The sequence below is a fragment of the Bubalus bubalis genome, chromosome 7 (assembly GCF_019923935.1).
Source record: "Bubalus bubalis isolate 160015118507 breed Murrah chromosome 7, NDDB_SH_1, whole genome shotgun sequence".
NCBI lineage: Eukaryota > Metazoa > Chordata > Mammalia > Artiodactyla > Bovidae > Bubalus > Bubalus bubalis.
Genome location: NC_059163.1, coordinates 15665401 through 15678397, shown reverse-complemented (window position 1 = coordinate 15678397; position 12997 = coordinate 15665401). Strand labels below are relative to the sequence as shown.

The 12997-nt window shown below is 44.1% G+C and overlaps 1 protein-coding gene across 2 annotated transcripts in view; it reads left to right on the top strand.

Moving 5' to 3' along the window:
* The first annotated feature begins 2180 nt into the window (after nucleotides 1–2180).
* Nucleotides 2181–12997, top strand: part of AFF1 (AF4/FMR2 family member 1) — a 196427-nt gene continuing 185610 nt past the window's right edge. For both annotated transcript variants that reach the window (XM_044945672.2, XM_044945670.2), the window contains exon 1: nucleotides 2181–2442. The gene's annotated coding sequence lies outside the window, so the exon portion shown is untranslated. The remainder of the gene's footprint in view (nucleotides 2443–12997) is intronic.

Here is a 12997-nt window from a genome sequence, read left to right as displayed (position 1 = left end):
TGGTTGCCAGCAGGGGAAGGATGTGGGGAAGGGATAGTTATGGAATTGGGGATGGATAAGGTACTCACTGAGCTTCCCAGATGGTGGTAGTGGTAAAGAATCTGCCTGCTAATGCAGGAGATGCAAGAGATGTGGGTTCAATCCCTGGCTCGAGAAGATCCCCTGAAGGAGAACATGGCAACCCACTGCAGTATTCTTGCGTGGAGAATCCCCATGAACAGAGGAGCTTGGCAGGCTACAGTCCACAGGGTCGCAGAGTTGGACATGACTGAAGCAACTTAGCAGGCACTCATGCAAGTACTTGCTGCTATATTGATAATGGGTAACCAACAAGGACTTACTTTATTGCACAGGGAATTCCGCTCATTGTTATGTGTCAGGCTGGATGGGAGGGGAGTTTGGGGGAGAATGGATCCATTTATATGTATGGCTGAGTCACTTTGCTGTCCATCTGAAACTGTTGCAGCGTTGTTCATCAGCTACACTCCAATATAAAATAAAGTGTTTAAAAAATAAAAAAATGGGAGGTGGGAGAGGGGTTCAGGATGGGGAACACATGTACACCCATGGCAGATTCATGGTAAAACCAATACAATATTGTAAAGTAATTGGCCTCCAATTAAAATAAATTTATATTAAAATATGACTTATATATTTTTATTTATATATAAGCTTATACATATTTTACAATGAAATATATTAATTCCATAACAAAAAGGTTAAAATATTCATTATGATTAGAATAGATATCAATCTTTGTTAGAAACATTTAAGAAGCGTGCAAACTGGCATCTGTCTGGGGTGATGGCTGTCCCACCTGCCTAGGGAAGACCTCCAAAGCTTTCACCCAGAGGCACGGCAGATCTCATCAGGGGCACCTTAATTATTGTAGCTGTTAAGGTAAATCAATATAATTGTGAAAGCATAGGGAGTAGGGAAAAGAGTTATATTTTGCAAAACAATCCATGGGATCAAGCAGCCAAGAGTTTAATTTGGAAATGCGAATATCTATCGCTTAGGTTTTCGAACAGTGTTTATGTGGAAAATGAAGGAATCAGGAGGGGCAGAGCAACAATAAGAACAAATGAAAAAACAGAGCAAGAAAGAGGAGTTATTTCATACATTATATTAGTTTACATTCTATTGCATATGAAAAAGGTGATTTTCTTGATCCAAATGATTTCACCCATTGAAACCATTAAGAGGGGACTTCCCTGGTGGTCTGGTGGTTAAGACTTCAGGTTCCAATGCAGAAGGCAGGGTTCAATACCTGGCAGGGAGTTAAGATCCTACGTGTCTCATGGCCAAAAGGACAAACCATAAAACACAAGTAATACTGTAACAAATTCAATAAAGACTTTAAAAACGGTCCACATTAAAAAAAGAAAAAATCTGAAAAAAATTTAAACCATTAAGACATGGGAAAAATCCTGTCTGGGCCGTTTGATGATATCTTCCTGCATCCTTTTCAGGGAGGAAGGTGAGATGCCACTACGAGTTCAGGAGGACGCTTTCTTTCCTATGTTCAACAAGGGATTGGGTAGCAACCAGGCAGTAGCCTTCTTTTGGATCTGTTTGCCAAAGCCCCAATACCCATTAGAATTTTCTGATGTTGGGCTGCTGAAGAGCAAGAGCTGGGGAGGCTGGATTTGGGAGGCCTGGTTTCTCGTGCCCCTTTTTAGCTTGCGGACACTGGGCACACTATTTCTACCCCTTCGGTTTCATTATTTGGGAGATGCCAGCAATACTGTGTGTGTTTCATGCGGCTGTTATGACGATGAGCTGGGCTTGAGTGCGAAAAGCCCTTTACAAACCATTTAACCCTCTCCAGATGTTAGTTATTATCGTCTTTCTAAAGAATAGGAGACTGCAGAAAAGACTCCTTGACATTTTTAGTCAAAACTTGACCCTAAGCTCATTCTCGCTGCAAAGCGAAAGGGTTGCGGTGCCCCACACCAGGCCGGGGCAGGGTCACCCACGCTGCCGGTGTACGGTCACTGCAGTATTCATTCCGAGAGGCTGCTGGCCCTGGGTCCTCCCACTGGTCTCCCGCGGAGGGCCCGCGCAGTTCCTCTCATCAGGGTGGTGCCAGCGAGAGGGCGTGGGCAGGGCGGGGCCGAGAAACTCGGGGTGGGGCGTGGCCTCCCGGGGAAGGGCGGGGCCTCGCCTCCCGGGCGTTCCGGGGGCCGCCGGCGCGCGGGGCTAGCCAGCCAGCCAGCCAGCGGACGAGCGCGCGGCCCCTGCGCACTCGGCCGCCGCCCGCGCGCGTCGCTGGCACAGCTGCGTTCTCGCCTCCGCGGCTGGGCGCCGGGTCCCGCGCGAGCCGTCGCTGAGCGCCCCGCGCTCCCCGCACCTGCGCCCCTTCCTCACCGCAACAGGTCAGGGGCGGGTGGAGGCGGCGAGGGCGCGCGAGCCGAGACTGGAGGACTCCAGGTCTGGAAGGTGAGCGGAATCTTGCGCCCCGCTCCCCTGAGCTGGAGGTGGGGGGGTTGGGGTGGTCATCCTGGTCCCGGCGCCGCGGCCGCTGACTTCTGGGAAGCCCCGGCTCTCCCGCCTCGCAGGCGGCTTCCCAGCACGCTGACTCAAGTCGCTTGGCGTTCCCACTTTTCCGGTGGGAACCTTCGGGGAGAACCGGCGAGGGAGACGCCGAGCTCTCTACCGCCCTTACCAATTACCGGCAGGTAGCGTCTAGAAAAACTGGGGAGGGGAGCGCAAGAAGAGACCCGTCCTCCTCTCCACCTCTCTCACTCCACCGAATCCCACGTCTGCCCGTGCGCCCCGCGTCTTGCGGAAAGATGTTCGTGTATTGGAACCTGGTCCTGGGGTTGCGTAATAGAAGAGTCCCAGAAGTTTCTCCGCGGAGTGGGGGTAAAAGCGGGGCTTTTCTCCCCTCCGTTACGAGGCCCCCTCCCCCCTTCATCGTCACCCCTCCCCCCCTACGTCTAGGAGAGAGATTAGTGGTTCCAATCTCCTCAAATTGTGATCGAGATGGAGGTGTGCGGCGGTGGTCCGCAGACTCTAGAGAGGGAGGGGAAAAGTTGGAGGCACCTTCCGGGACCTGCTCCTGGCACAGAGGGAGACGGCGTCTGCAGAGCGTGGAACTGGTTAATTTCCCTCGGTGATACATTCATCTTGATGTATGATCCTCTGACCGCCACACGCTAGCCCCCCGACTTTGCGAGCGCCGGGGTTGGCGATTTAGGAGGGAGAGGACCTGGAGCGTTACAGGAATCATCCTTTACCTTAAGGTGCTTGGGAGTTACGTTAATGAAGCTGCGAGGGACCTGCAAGGATCTTGCGACTTTACTCCTCGGTTGGTCTCCTTGGAGTTTCCGCAGACCCCGTATTGTTATGTAAATTGCCTTGGGAAGACCCTTGGCTTTGGAGGTGGAGATGAGTCCGGTCTTCCGGGAGCCCATCTCTGTTGGGGGCGGGTGGGTGTCGAAGTGGGGGTGGGGAAGGCCTTGCAGATGAAGTTTTTTTTTTTTTTTTTTTAACAAAACAAAACAGTGGGGTGGGATAATCTTAACCCAGTTGGTGCAAGTTGTAGGAGGGGGTGGGGGCGGGGAGGAGGGATGACCTACCATCAAGAAACCAGACAGATTTAAATCTTAAAGGTGAAACCGTACATTAAGGCGAAGACCCATGGGTGTTCCTTCAGACGCTTGGCAGGTGAGAAGAGCTCAGTAATTGAGGCAGAGAAACGCCAGGCAAGGGACCGGCTTGAGAATGTGGGTGATTTTGCTTGTGGAAGATTGTTTCAGAACAAGGTCATGCAGAGGTGGTAGAAGTTACGGGCGGTGGTGGGACCCTCCACCCTGCTCCCGGACCTACCTGGTGTCAGACTCCGAGTAGCGACGGAAGTCACGAAAAAGAAAGACCTTGGGACTCGGGAGTCTAGTTCTGCTTAGAGGCTTAAGAATACCTAGGCATGCCCTGTTTCAATGTTTACTTCCTCTGTCTAATGTATTTCCTTAGCTTGCCTTTCATCTTTAGTGGAAAGGGTTCCTTGAGTGGATATTCTGGAAATTCACAGGAGAGTTGAAAACTCTGAATGGTTTGCCTGCTTTCATTTAGAGGTAGTGTCTGTTTGCCAAGGTCGGAAAGTATTGTATTTGAAGATAAATATGCAGAAGAGGAATGGGGAGAACTAAGAGATAATGACTCAAGAGAATGAAGGAACAGGGAAAGTAGGAGACTAGATAACTAGTACTTAAAAAGCTAATTTTAATTCAGCTAACTGAGGAGAGAGGGGACCAAGGAAAGAATTTGAGACGCGTTTGGTCACTTTAGGACAAAGAGGTTTTGAAGAGTGGGACACAAGGTTTTGGAGAAAAAAAATGAATTTAAATATTGGGGACTTCCTCACCGCCCCCCCCCCCCACCCCTTCTTTTCTTTTTCTAAATAGAACTGACAGCGATGATGTGGCTGGAGATATGCAACTTGGAGGTGTGTTGCTGTGGACCCTTTGCAGGAAGAAAAGGAACTGCTACATATCAGAATTAATATGTTTTATTCATTCACTGTGGCAATTGAATTTCTGTAGTGTCTTTGGCATTTGCTTAACTCTTCAACCTCTTTAAAAATGCTCTTAACTCTTCAACCTCTTAAAAATACGATTTTCAAGACTTACATTGTGTTAATTTTCAATACAGAAATCGTCAAGGGGCAGAGAATTTATGACAAGAGTAAAGATGAGGTGATTTTCAACATTGCTTTCTCTTACAAGATGTAAAATATGCATGCATTTCCACCAGAAGTCACTGTTTCATTGTGAGTTTATGAGACCTTTAGTAATTAGACTGTGTCAAAACTGGCTTTCTCTTCTGTTTCCTATTTGTTTAACTGAATTTTACAAGGAGTTAGTGGAGCTAGAAGTTATTTTTATTGACTAAAATACTTGCTTAATTTGTCTTTGATTACATGGAAGAGTTGTCTAAGATACATATATATATATGAGTTGCATCTTTATTAGGAACATTTATAAGTCACTGGAGCCATGTGATTGGTGGAAGTTATAGTGCTTTGGGGGTTGAAAAGATGCATTAAAAAAAAATGTGGGAAAGGCAGACTTGTTCTCCATATTTTTAAAGATGCAAACAAAAGGCATTTCATGCTCAACTCTGTAATCTGTGCTTTCATTGATCAAATGTGCATAATGCAAGTAAGTTGACTTTATGAAGTTAGTCCATTATTAAAATTCCAAATCTTAAGATAGATTTGCACTGTCACTTGTGGAAAGGGTAGAACTAATTTATATATAAATATCCGGATTGTTATAAGCATACACAGGGGACAATATACCCTGCAGATGTCCCTTAAGGTATGGCATCATAGCTAGAAAACTCTTACTATTGAATCTCTACCCTGAAAAATGTCCTTGAATTCATTTGCTATCTTAGTATTTCTGTTGAAGGTAAAAGCCCAGAGTTCCCCTATTTTAAGACTAGACCGTTAACAAAATTTTCAGGAGATTGAGAAAGTATGTTAGAGAGTTCAAATTAAGGAACTGCATTTACCATACTCATAGAAAGTTTTGTAAATAAGTTATATTTTTCATTAAATTATAAAGTCAACAATGACTCCTATTCTCAATGATATTTAATTGACCGTGGCTTTCCAGCAGTCTCTTTTTAGACACAGCAGTAGCTTATTTAATATTTGCTGAATTAATATTAGATTTTATTACAAGAGATTACATAAACCCTGTCATCTGTTTACTAAATTCTACCACCATGCAGAAGTAAATGTGAAATATTTAGTTCTTTGTAGGTGCACATCTTTATTCCCGGCTGTTCATAAGAGCATAAGAGATTGTTGTAGATGGGGAACCGTGAGGCCGTCAGGCCTTGAGGGTTGCTAATAGGCATTTCTGTCTTATGCCTTAGGACAGAACTCTTTCAGTAGTGTTCTCCAGGGGAAGAAAATCAGCTGATTTTCTTAAATTATCTGGCCCATTTAAAACATGACTAAGGATTTCTTGCTCAAGCAAGTTTTTCCTATTAAATGACTGAGATTATTGTGACAAGTGGAGTCCAGAGAAACCAATTACATCATTAATGTAATACCTCATGTTCATTCGCGATACCTTGTAAGAATCCAGTATCTTCTAAGTGCCAGACAGTGCTCTCCGCTTTGGAGGAGCTGATAACACCAGGTTAAGGCAGAGAAAGGGCCCATGCAGGTGGAGTTTACGTCCACAAAGCACGTAGCACAACAGCTGTTTACCAATGGTGTTCACATGACATATCATTTAAGCCTAATTGCAACTCTGAAGTTGGAGTTCATTTTCCATTTTAAAATCAGGAAATTGAGTTGAAGAAGTTAAGTGACTTGACTCTGTGACTCAAAGCCTGGTGCCCTTTCTACTGTGGTACACTGTGTTGGCCATGTTGATATGTGGTTTCCTGTTTTTCAAGAATTACAGCTTGACTCTCAAATATAAATAGTGTTTCTCCTTGGCTAAGTAATTCTTTCTAATCATTATGGGAATAAAAAAGCAGGTATTTTAATTTAGCATTTGGGATGTACATTTGTGACTCCAAAGCAGAGTATGCAGCCCTATTAAACAGATATGCAGTGCTTATTTGCACCAAATAAAGACCCTTACCTTCCTAAAAATTAAATGCAAGGGCTTAGGAGCCATCTCTGTGAGTGCTTCAAATCTATTATTCCGGTTACGAAAGGTCAATTCAAATCCCTATGTAAATCAGGATATAACTCATACCATTTCCTTCTATGTTATGGATATGGTGAATATATGCAGTAAAGTGGTGTTTTTCAAACTTATAGTAACTATCAGAATCTCCTGAAAAACCTTTAAGATACACATATATCTTTCCCTTTCCCACCCCCACAGTTTCTGATTCAGTAGGTCTGGGGTAATGCCCAAGAATTTGCACTTGTAACATGTTCACAGGTGATATTGATGCTTCTAGTTCTGGAATTACACTTTGAGGCATACTGCAGTATAGCAGAGAATTTTAAAGCATGGTTTCTAAGCCAGACAGCTTGGGCTTGAATCTTAGATATGCCACCTACTCTAGCTGTCAGGCAGATTACTTAACTTCTTGTCAAGAACTGTGAAGGCTCTGACATTTTACCCCACTTTCAAGCTCAGAAACTAACCTGCCACAGTTTCATGGACTCTTGGGAATGGCTTTATTACTTGTAATAATGGCTATAGCCAGACTATTACCATTTTCTTACACTGGCTCCCTAAGACCTAGTTTCCAAAGAGGGGAGATGTGGAAAGAGTCAGATGGTACCTGCAAACACAGTGGATAATACTAAGAGAAATCCACATCTTTAGGGAATCCTAATCTTTTATAATGGGCAGTTAGCACACCTGCCCTTTGCTCCATAGGGAGATATATTTTTCAAGGCTGTTCTCTATATAAGCATCCTTAAAGATCATCTGGAATAAAGGTGGTTGGTGCCTCTGCTTATACGATATGCAGAAATGACCCATGGAGAGTTGGCGTCTGACACTCTCCCATTCCCTTAGACAATGGGTTTAAGATACTATTGTATCGCCCTTTTCTGGGTAGTTGGGTTGATTAAAGGTAATGTGATTTGGCAAGTACTTGAAGCAGAACATAATGAGTGCTGTATAAGTATTTCCTATTATTACTCCTGAAGGGGAAAAAAAAATTTTTTTTTAATGGTATGTATTGCCTTATAAGATGAAATAATTGTTTTACTGAGTATCCCTAACTTTACGTTCATTCTAAGACATTTCTCTGATGGGTCTAAATTCTAAAATAGGGATGATGCGTTGTACAATATTTTACCATTCCATGGGGAATGAGGCAGAAACATTTACCACCCACATTCACGTGCTCTCCACCTCCTTAGGGCACACGAATCATGTGACTAATTCTGTCCAGGGGGCTGTTCGTGAGAGTAACATGTATTTCTGGACTGAAGCCTTTAAGTGGCTGTCTACCTCTCGTTTACTATAGTAAACTCAACTCTGCAGCCACGTTTTGAGATCGTGGAGTTTCCAACTTGGCTTTTTTCCAGCTTAGATTTCTCGGTGTGGAGTGAAGCTCCCTGCCTCCTCCCTAGCCCCTCCCCTCCTCCCCTCCACCATATGCAATGAACACAAAGAATGACCAGGAAATAAGTTTTTGTGCCATCAAGCCACTGAGATGTGGGGCTTAATTTGCCACAGTAGCATAACCTTATTGTTGTTTAGTCACTCACTCAGTCGTGTCTGACTCTGCAAACCCAAGAACTGAGCTCACCAGGCTCCTCTGTCTGTGGGATTTGCCAGGCAAGAATACTGGAATAGGTTGCTGTTTCCTTTTCCAAGGGATCTTCCTGACCCAGGAATTGAACGAGAGTCCCCTACCACTGAGCCACCTGGGAAGCCCATCATAACCTAGACTACCCTTACTGTATTCCACTACCTATAATACCTGCCTAATGTGAGAAAGTTGACAGTAATTTTACAATACAGGCTCTGGGCATGTATATGTAAAGCTGGATACAGAGCTTACATTCTGTTGAGGTATGAGCCATCAACACTTACATATTTATTTGCTTATTTAGCAGAAGTTAATTTCAGATACAAGCTTCCCTGGTGGTTCAGATGGTAAAGTGTCTGCCTGCAATATGGGAGACCTGGGTTCCATCCCTGGGTTGGGAAGATCTCCTGGAAAAGGAAATGGCAACCCACTCCAGTATTCCTGCCTGGAGAATCCCAGGGATGGAGGAGCCTGGTAGGCTACAGTCCATGGAGTCGCAAAGAGTCAGACATGACTGAGTGACTTGACTTCACTTCAATTTCAGATAGTGTAAGTACTGTGAAAAGATAAGCATGGCCAACACTGTTCTTTTCCTCCCCAGTGCTCATTCCCATTTTTTGTTGCTAAGAGAACCTTGATTATGCATGGGATTAAACTGGGCGCAGCCTTAGGTGACATCATGTTTGTTCTCAGCCAGTGATAACAATTTGTATCTTGATTTACCTGTTTCCCCTGAAGCTGGAGGAGGCCATGTGACCTCGTTTTGGTTTTCAGGTAGTAAAGGTTTGGGGAAGGACTTTCCTGATGTGGCTGACATAGCCACACCTTCCTCCTCCCATCTTCCTCCTGCTTGGCATGTTGAAAAGATGTCTGGTTATGACCAGCAACCTTTTTGTACAAAGAGATGATGTGCCTAAAGACCACACGCTAAATGTGGCCGAGCAGGAAGACCCAGAGTTCCAAATGGCCTCATTGTATGGCTAAAATTATACCACTAGCCACCTTCCTTTAAACTTGCTATTGTTGATGTTGTTCAATCTCTAAGTTGTGTTTGACTGTGGACTGCAGCACCCCAGGCTTCCCTGTCCTTCACTATCTCCCGGACTTTGCTCAGATTCATATCCATTGAGCTGGTGATGCTATCTAACCGCCTTGTTCTCTGCCGCCCTCTTCCCCTTTTGCCTTCAATCTTTCCCAGCATCAGGGTCTGGAGAAATTGTTTAGTCGCCAAATCATGTCTGACTCTTTGCAACCCCATGGATGGTAGCTCGCACCAGGCTCCTCTGCCCATGGGATTTTCCAGGCAAGAATACTGGAGTGGGTTGCCATTTCCTTCTCCAGGGGATCTTCCCAACCTAGGGATTGAACCCACATCTCCTGCATTGGCGGGTGGGTTCTTTAGCACTAAGCCACCAGGGGAGTCCAGAAATATTAGAAGCCGCTGTTAATTAAACAATTATTACTTGCAGCTAGACACATTCTGAACCCATATAGAATATAATGAAATAGCGCAGGGGTTGGCTGGAGGCACATCAGTGCTACATTTGCTGCTGCATTCAGGGAGGGCTCTTGGAGAACGTGTCATTTGAGCTGAATGATGGGAGGGAGCTAACAGGCTGTGGGATGTGGACTTGAGTTTGGGGCCTGAACCTTGTTCAAGGCGGTGTCCACCTTGAAACGGAGGGTTTGAAATGGAGAAGAGGTCGTTGGGGAAATCGCGTTACATTATGAATGTCCTGAGGGCTTCATTCGGCGCTGGAGAGCTAAAGGAACTGTAGGCGATCATGTCAGTTGGGGGCCCTGAGAGTATGAACTGCTTGGGGTAGAGTTCTGGAGAATTCAGATGAAAACAGTGTATGACCCATGACTCACCGCTGACACATTGCCAGTTACCAAGAGGCTGTTATTCCTGGAGGGTATGTGTGGAAAAGGGGAAGGCGAGCTGACCAGGGACCAGACCAGACCAGACATCCTCAGGCCTCTGGGCAGTTGTTTTCCTCATATTCTCTGGAAACTGGGTCATGGTCATGGGGCTTTGGGACCTACTTAGCAGCTGTTTGTCCAGTAGAAAAGCTTCTCTCTAATGTATGGATTGTCTTGAACATGTACTTTGGTTGGCAGAAAAATGACCAGGACAGCTACTACTATGGAATGTTCACCATGAGCTTGGCATTGTGCTAAAAATATGACACGCATTTCATTTAACCCTCCAGCAACCCCCAGGAAGCTCCATGTTAATGATAAGAAGGCTGAGACCTTGAGGTCATATAGCTAGGAGGTTGCAAAGCCTTTAAACCAGCACATCCTCGCAAAGGCCCCTGAGAGTAGGTTCCCAGGACTATGCTAGATTTGGAAGCACTTAATGGCCTAAAACCGGAGGGAGGTTCATGAGGGAGGGGACATGCATATACCTATGGCTGATTCATGCTGATACATGGTGGAAACCAACACAGTATTTAAAGCAATTATACTCCAATTAAAAATAAATTTAAAATATAAATAAAATGTAAAAAACAAACAAACAAACAAACACCATAAAACAGAATATTTGAAAATATCCTGAGTCTTTTTTTTTGTATTCCTCTTCTTTCCTTGTAATTATATATGTGTATGGTGTGAGTGTCTGTAAAACTTCAAAAAAAAACAACAAAAAAAACCAACTTTTTTTTTTACTTGAAATGTTTTCCTTCTATTTTGGGGAGAAAAGCAGTTTGATGTATGTGACATTTTTATTTCTGAATAAATTTGCATTGCAAGAGGCTGAAAGGACTGTGGAAGGGTCACTTAAATAGATCTGACAGAGTGCATGTCTACATGAAACAGTCTGTGTCAGTTACATAAAAGGTAAGATTGACATTGCTGATTTAAATAAGAACTGCTGTATACTGAATGTCCATGATGTGTCAGTGTGCAGGGCATTTTAGCTAGATTTATAAAGCACTGTTCTCGGTGACTCTGTAAAATAGGCCATTTTTCCATTTTACAGGTGGGAGCACTGAGGCTGGTAGAGCTTAATTTGCCCAAAGTGATCACCTGTCTTGCTTAAGCTTCCTTTTATTTATTTATTTTTTTGCTGTACAGCATTACTCTATTTTTAAAATAGAGCCACGTTGGAATCTTACCTGCTTTACATTTAAAAAAATTATTTTATTTATTTGGCTGTTGGGTCTTAGTTGTGGCACACAGAATCTTCATTGCATCGTTCAGGATCTTTCATTGTGGAGTGCCGGCTCCAGTTGCCACATGTGGGTTCAGTAGTTATGGTTCAGTCGGTTGCTCTGAGGCATGGGGGATCTTAGTTCCCTGACCAGGGATTGAACCCATGTCCCCTGCATTGCAAGGCAGATTCTTGAATACTGGATCACTGGGGAAGTCCCTTACCTACTTTTTTTAATGGGAGGATTTTAAACTGGCTCCCCCACCCCCACTTATTTTTCTGCTTTGTCTTTATAATCTGGTGAAAATAATATAAAAATGTACGAAGACTTCAGGAAGACCTGATTTTCAGTATTGATGGGTCAGGAAATTCCCCACCCCCAACCATTATACTTAGAGAAGAAAATGTTTATGCAGATAATAAAAGGATTCATAGCATACAGAATAAAAGCTGAAAGTGCTGCTTTCCAGAGAAACCACTATCAACAGTTGAGTGTGTGTGTGTGTTATGCATAAATATCAAAAGAAAACATTTTCTTTTCAAGCAAATTGGCTCACAGTGTACATTCTGCTCAGCATCTTGTTTGGATAAACCTGTTTGATGTTACACCATGTCACCATGTTTCATGTATCATAATTTACCCTTTCTGTGTTGGTATGTATTAGGTTGTTACCAGTTTCCTTGCTATTACAAACATTTTATTGGAGAAACCTTCTTGTACAAATGTGGCTATTTTTAAGAAAGATTCTTTGAAGGAGACATTAACTGAAGCATATACTAGTGACCTTCCTTAGCAGCACTTTAGGGTCATAATTTTCCTAACCACAGTAAGCCTCCATTCTAACCTAACTAACCTTGTATCTGAATATTCATTGGAAGGACTGATGCTGAAGCTGAAACTCCAATACTTTGGCCACCTAATGCAAAAAACTGACTCATTGAAAAAGACGCTGATGCTGGGAAAGATTGAAGGCGGGAGGAGAAGGGGACGACAGAGGATAAGATGGTTGGATGGCATCACCAACTTGCTGGACATGAGTTTGAGCAAGCTCTGGGAGTTGGTGAAGGATAGGCTGAATTTGATCTTTTCTGGGAGACATGAGTCAATAATCTGGTGGTGATGCAGCCTTCTTGCCCTTGCCTCTGTGGAAAGGATCAAGCCACCAAGTAGGGTTATGAGTCTAAGTTGCACATACAAGTCCTGGGTTGTGCCCACGGCCAGATCGCTCAGAGAATGCCTCTTTCACTTTGTACTTCACTCACCTGCCTAAGAAACCAGTTGTGAGACCCGGGATTCAGCTGACTACCTCTGTCTTGGACATCTCAAAGTTCCTAGGATCATTTTGTTTGGTTGCTCAGTCCTATCCGACTCTTTGCGACCCCATGGACTGTAGCCCACCGGGCTCCTCTGTGCATGGGATCTCTCAGGCAAGAATACTGGAGTGGATTGCCATTTCCTTCTCCGCTAGGACCATTAAAAGAAAGGCTTTATTTATTTATTTATAGCAGTTAAGTTCATAGCAAAACTGAATGGGAGGCACGGAGATTGCTCATAGACCTCCCTGTCCCCGGCACCACCCCCAGCTT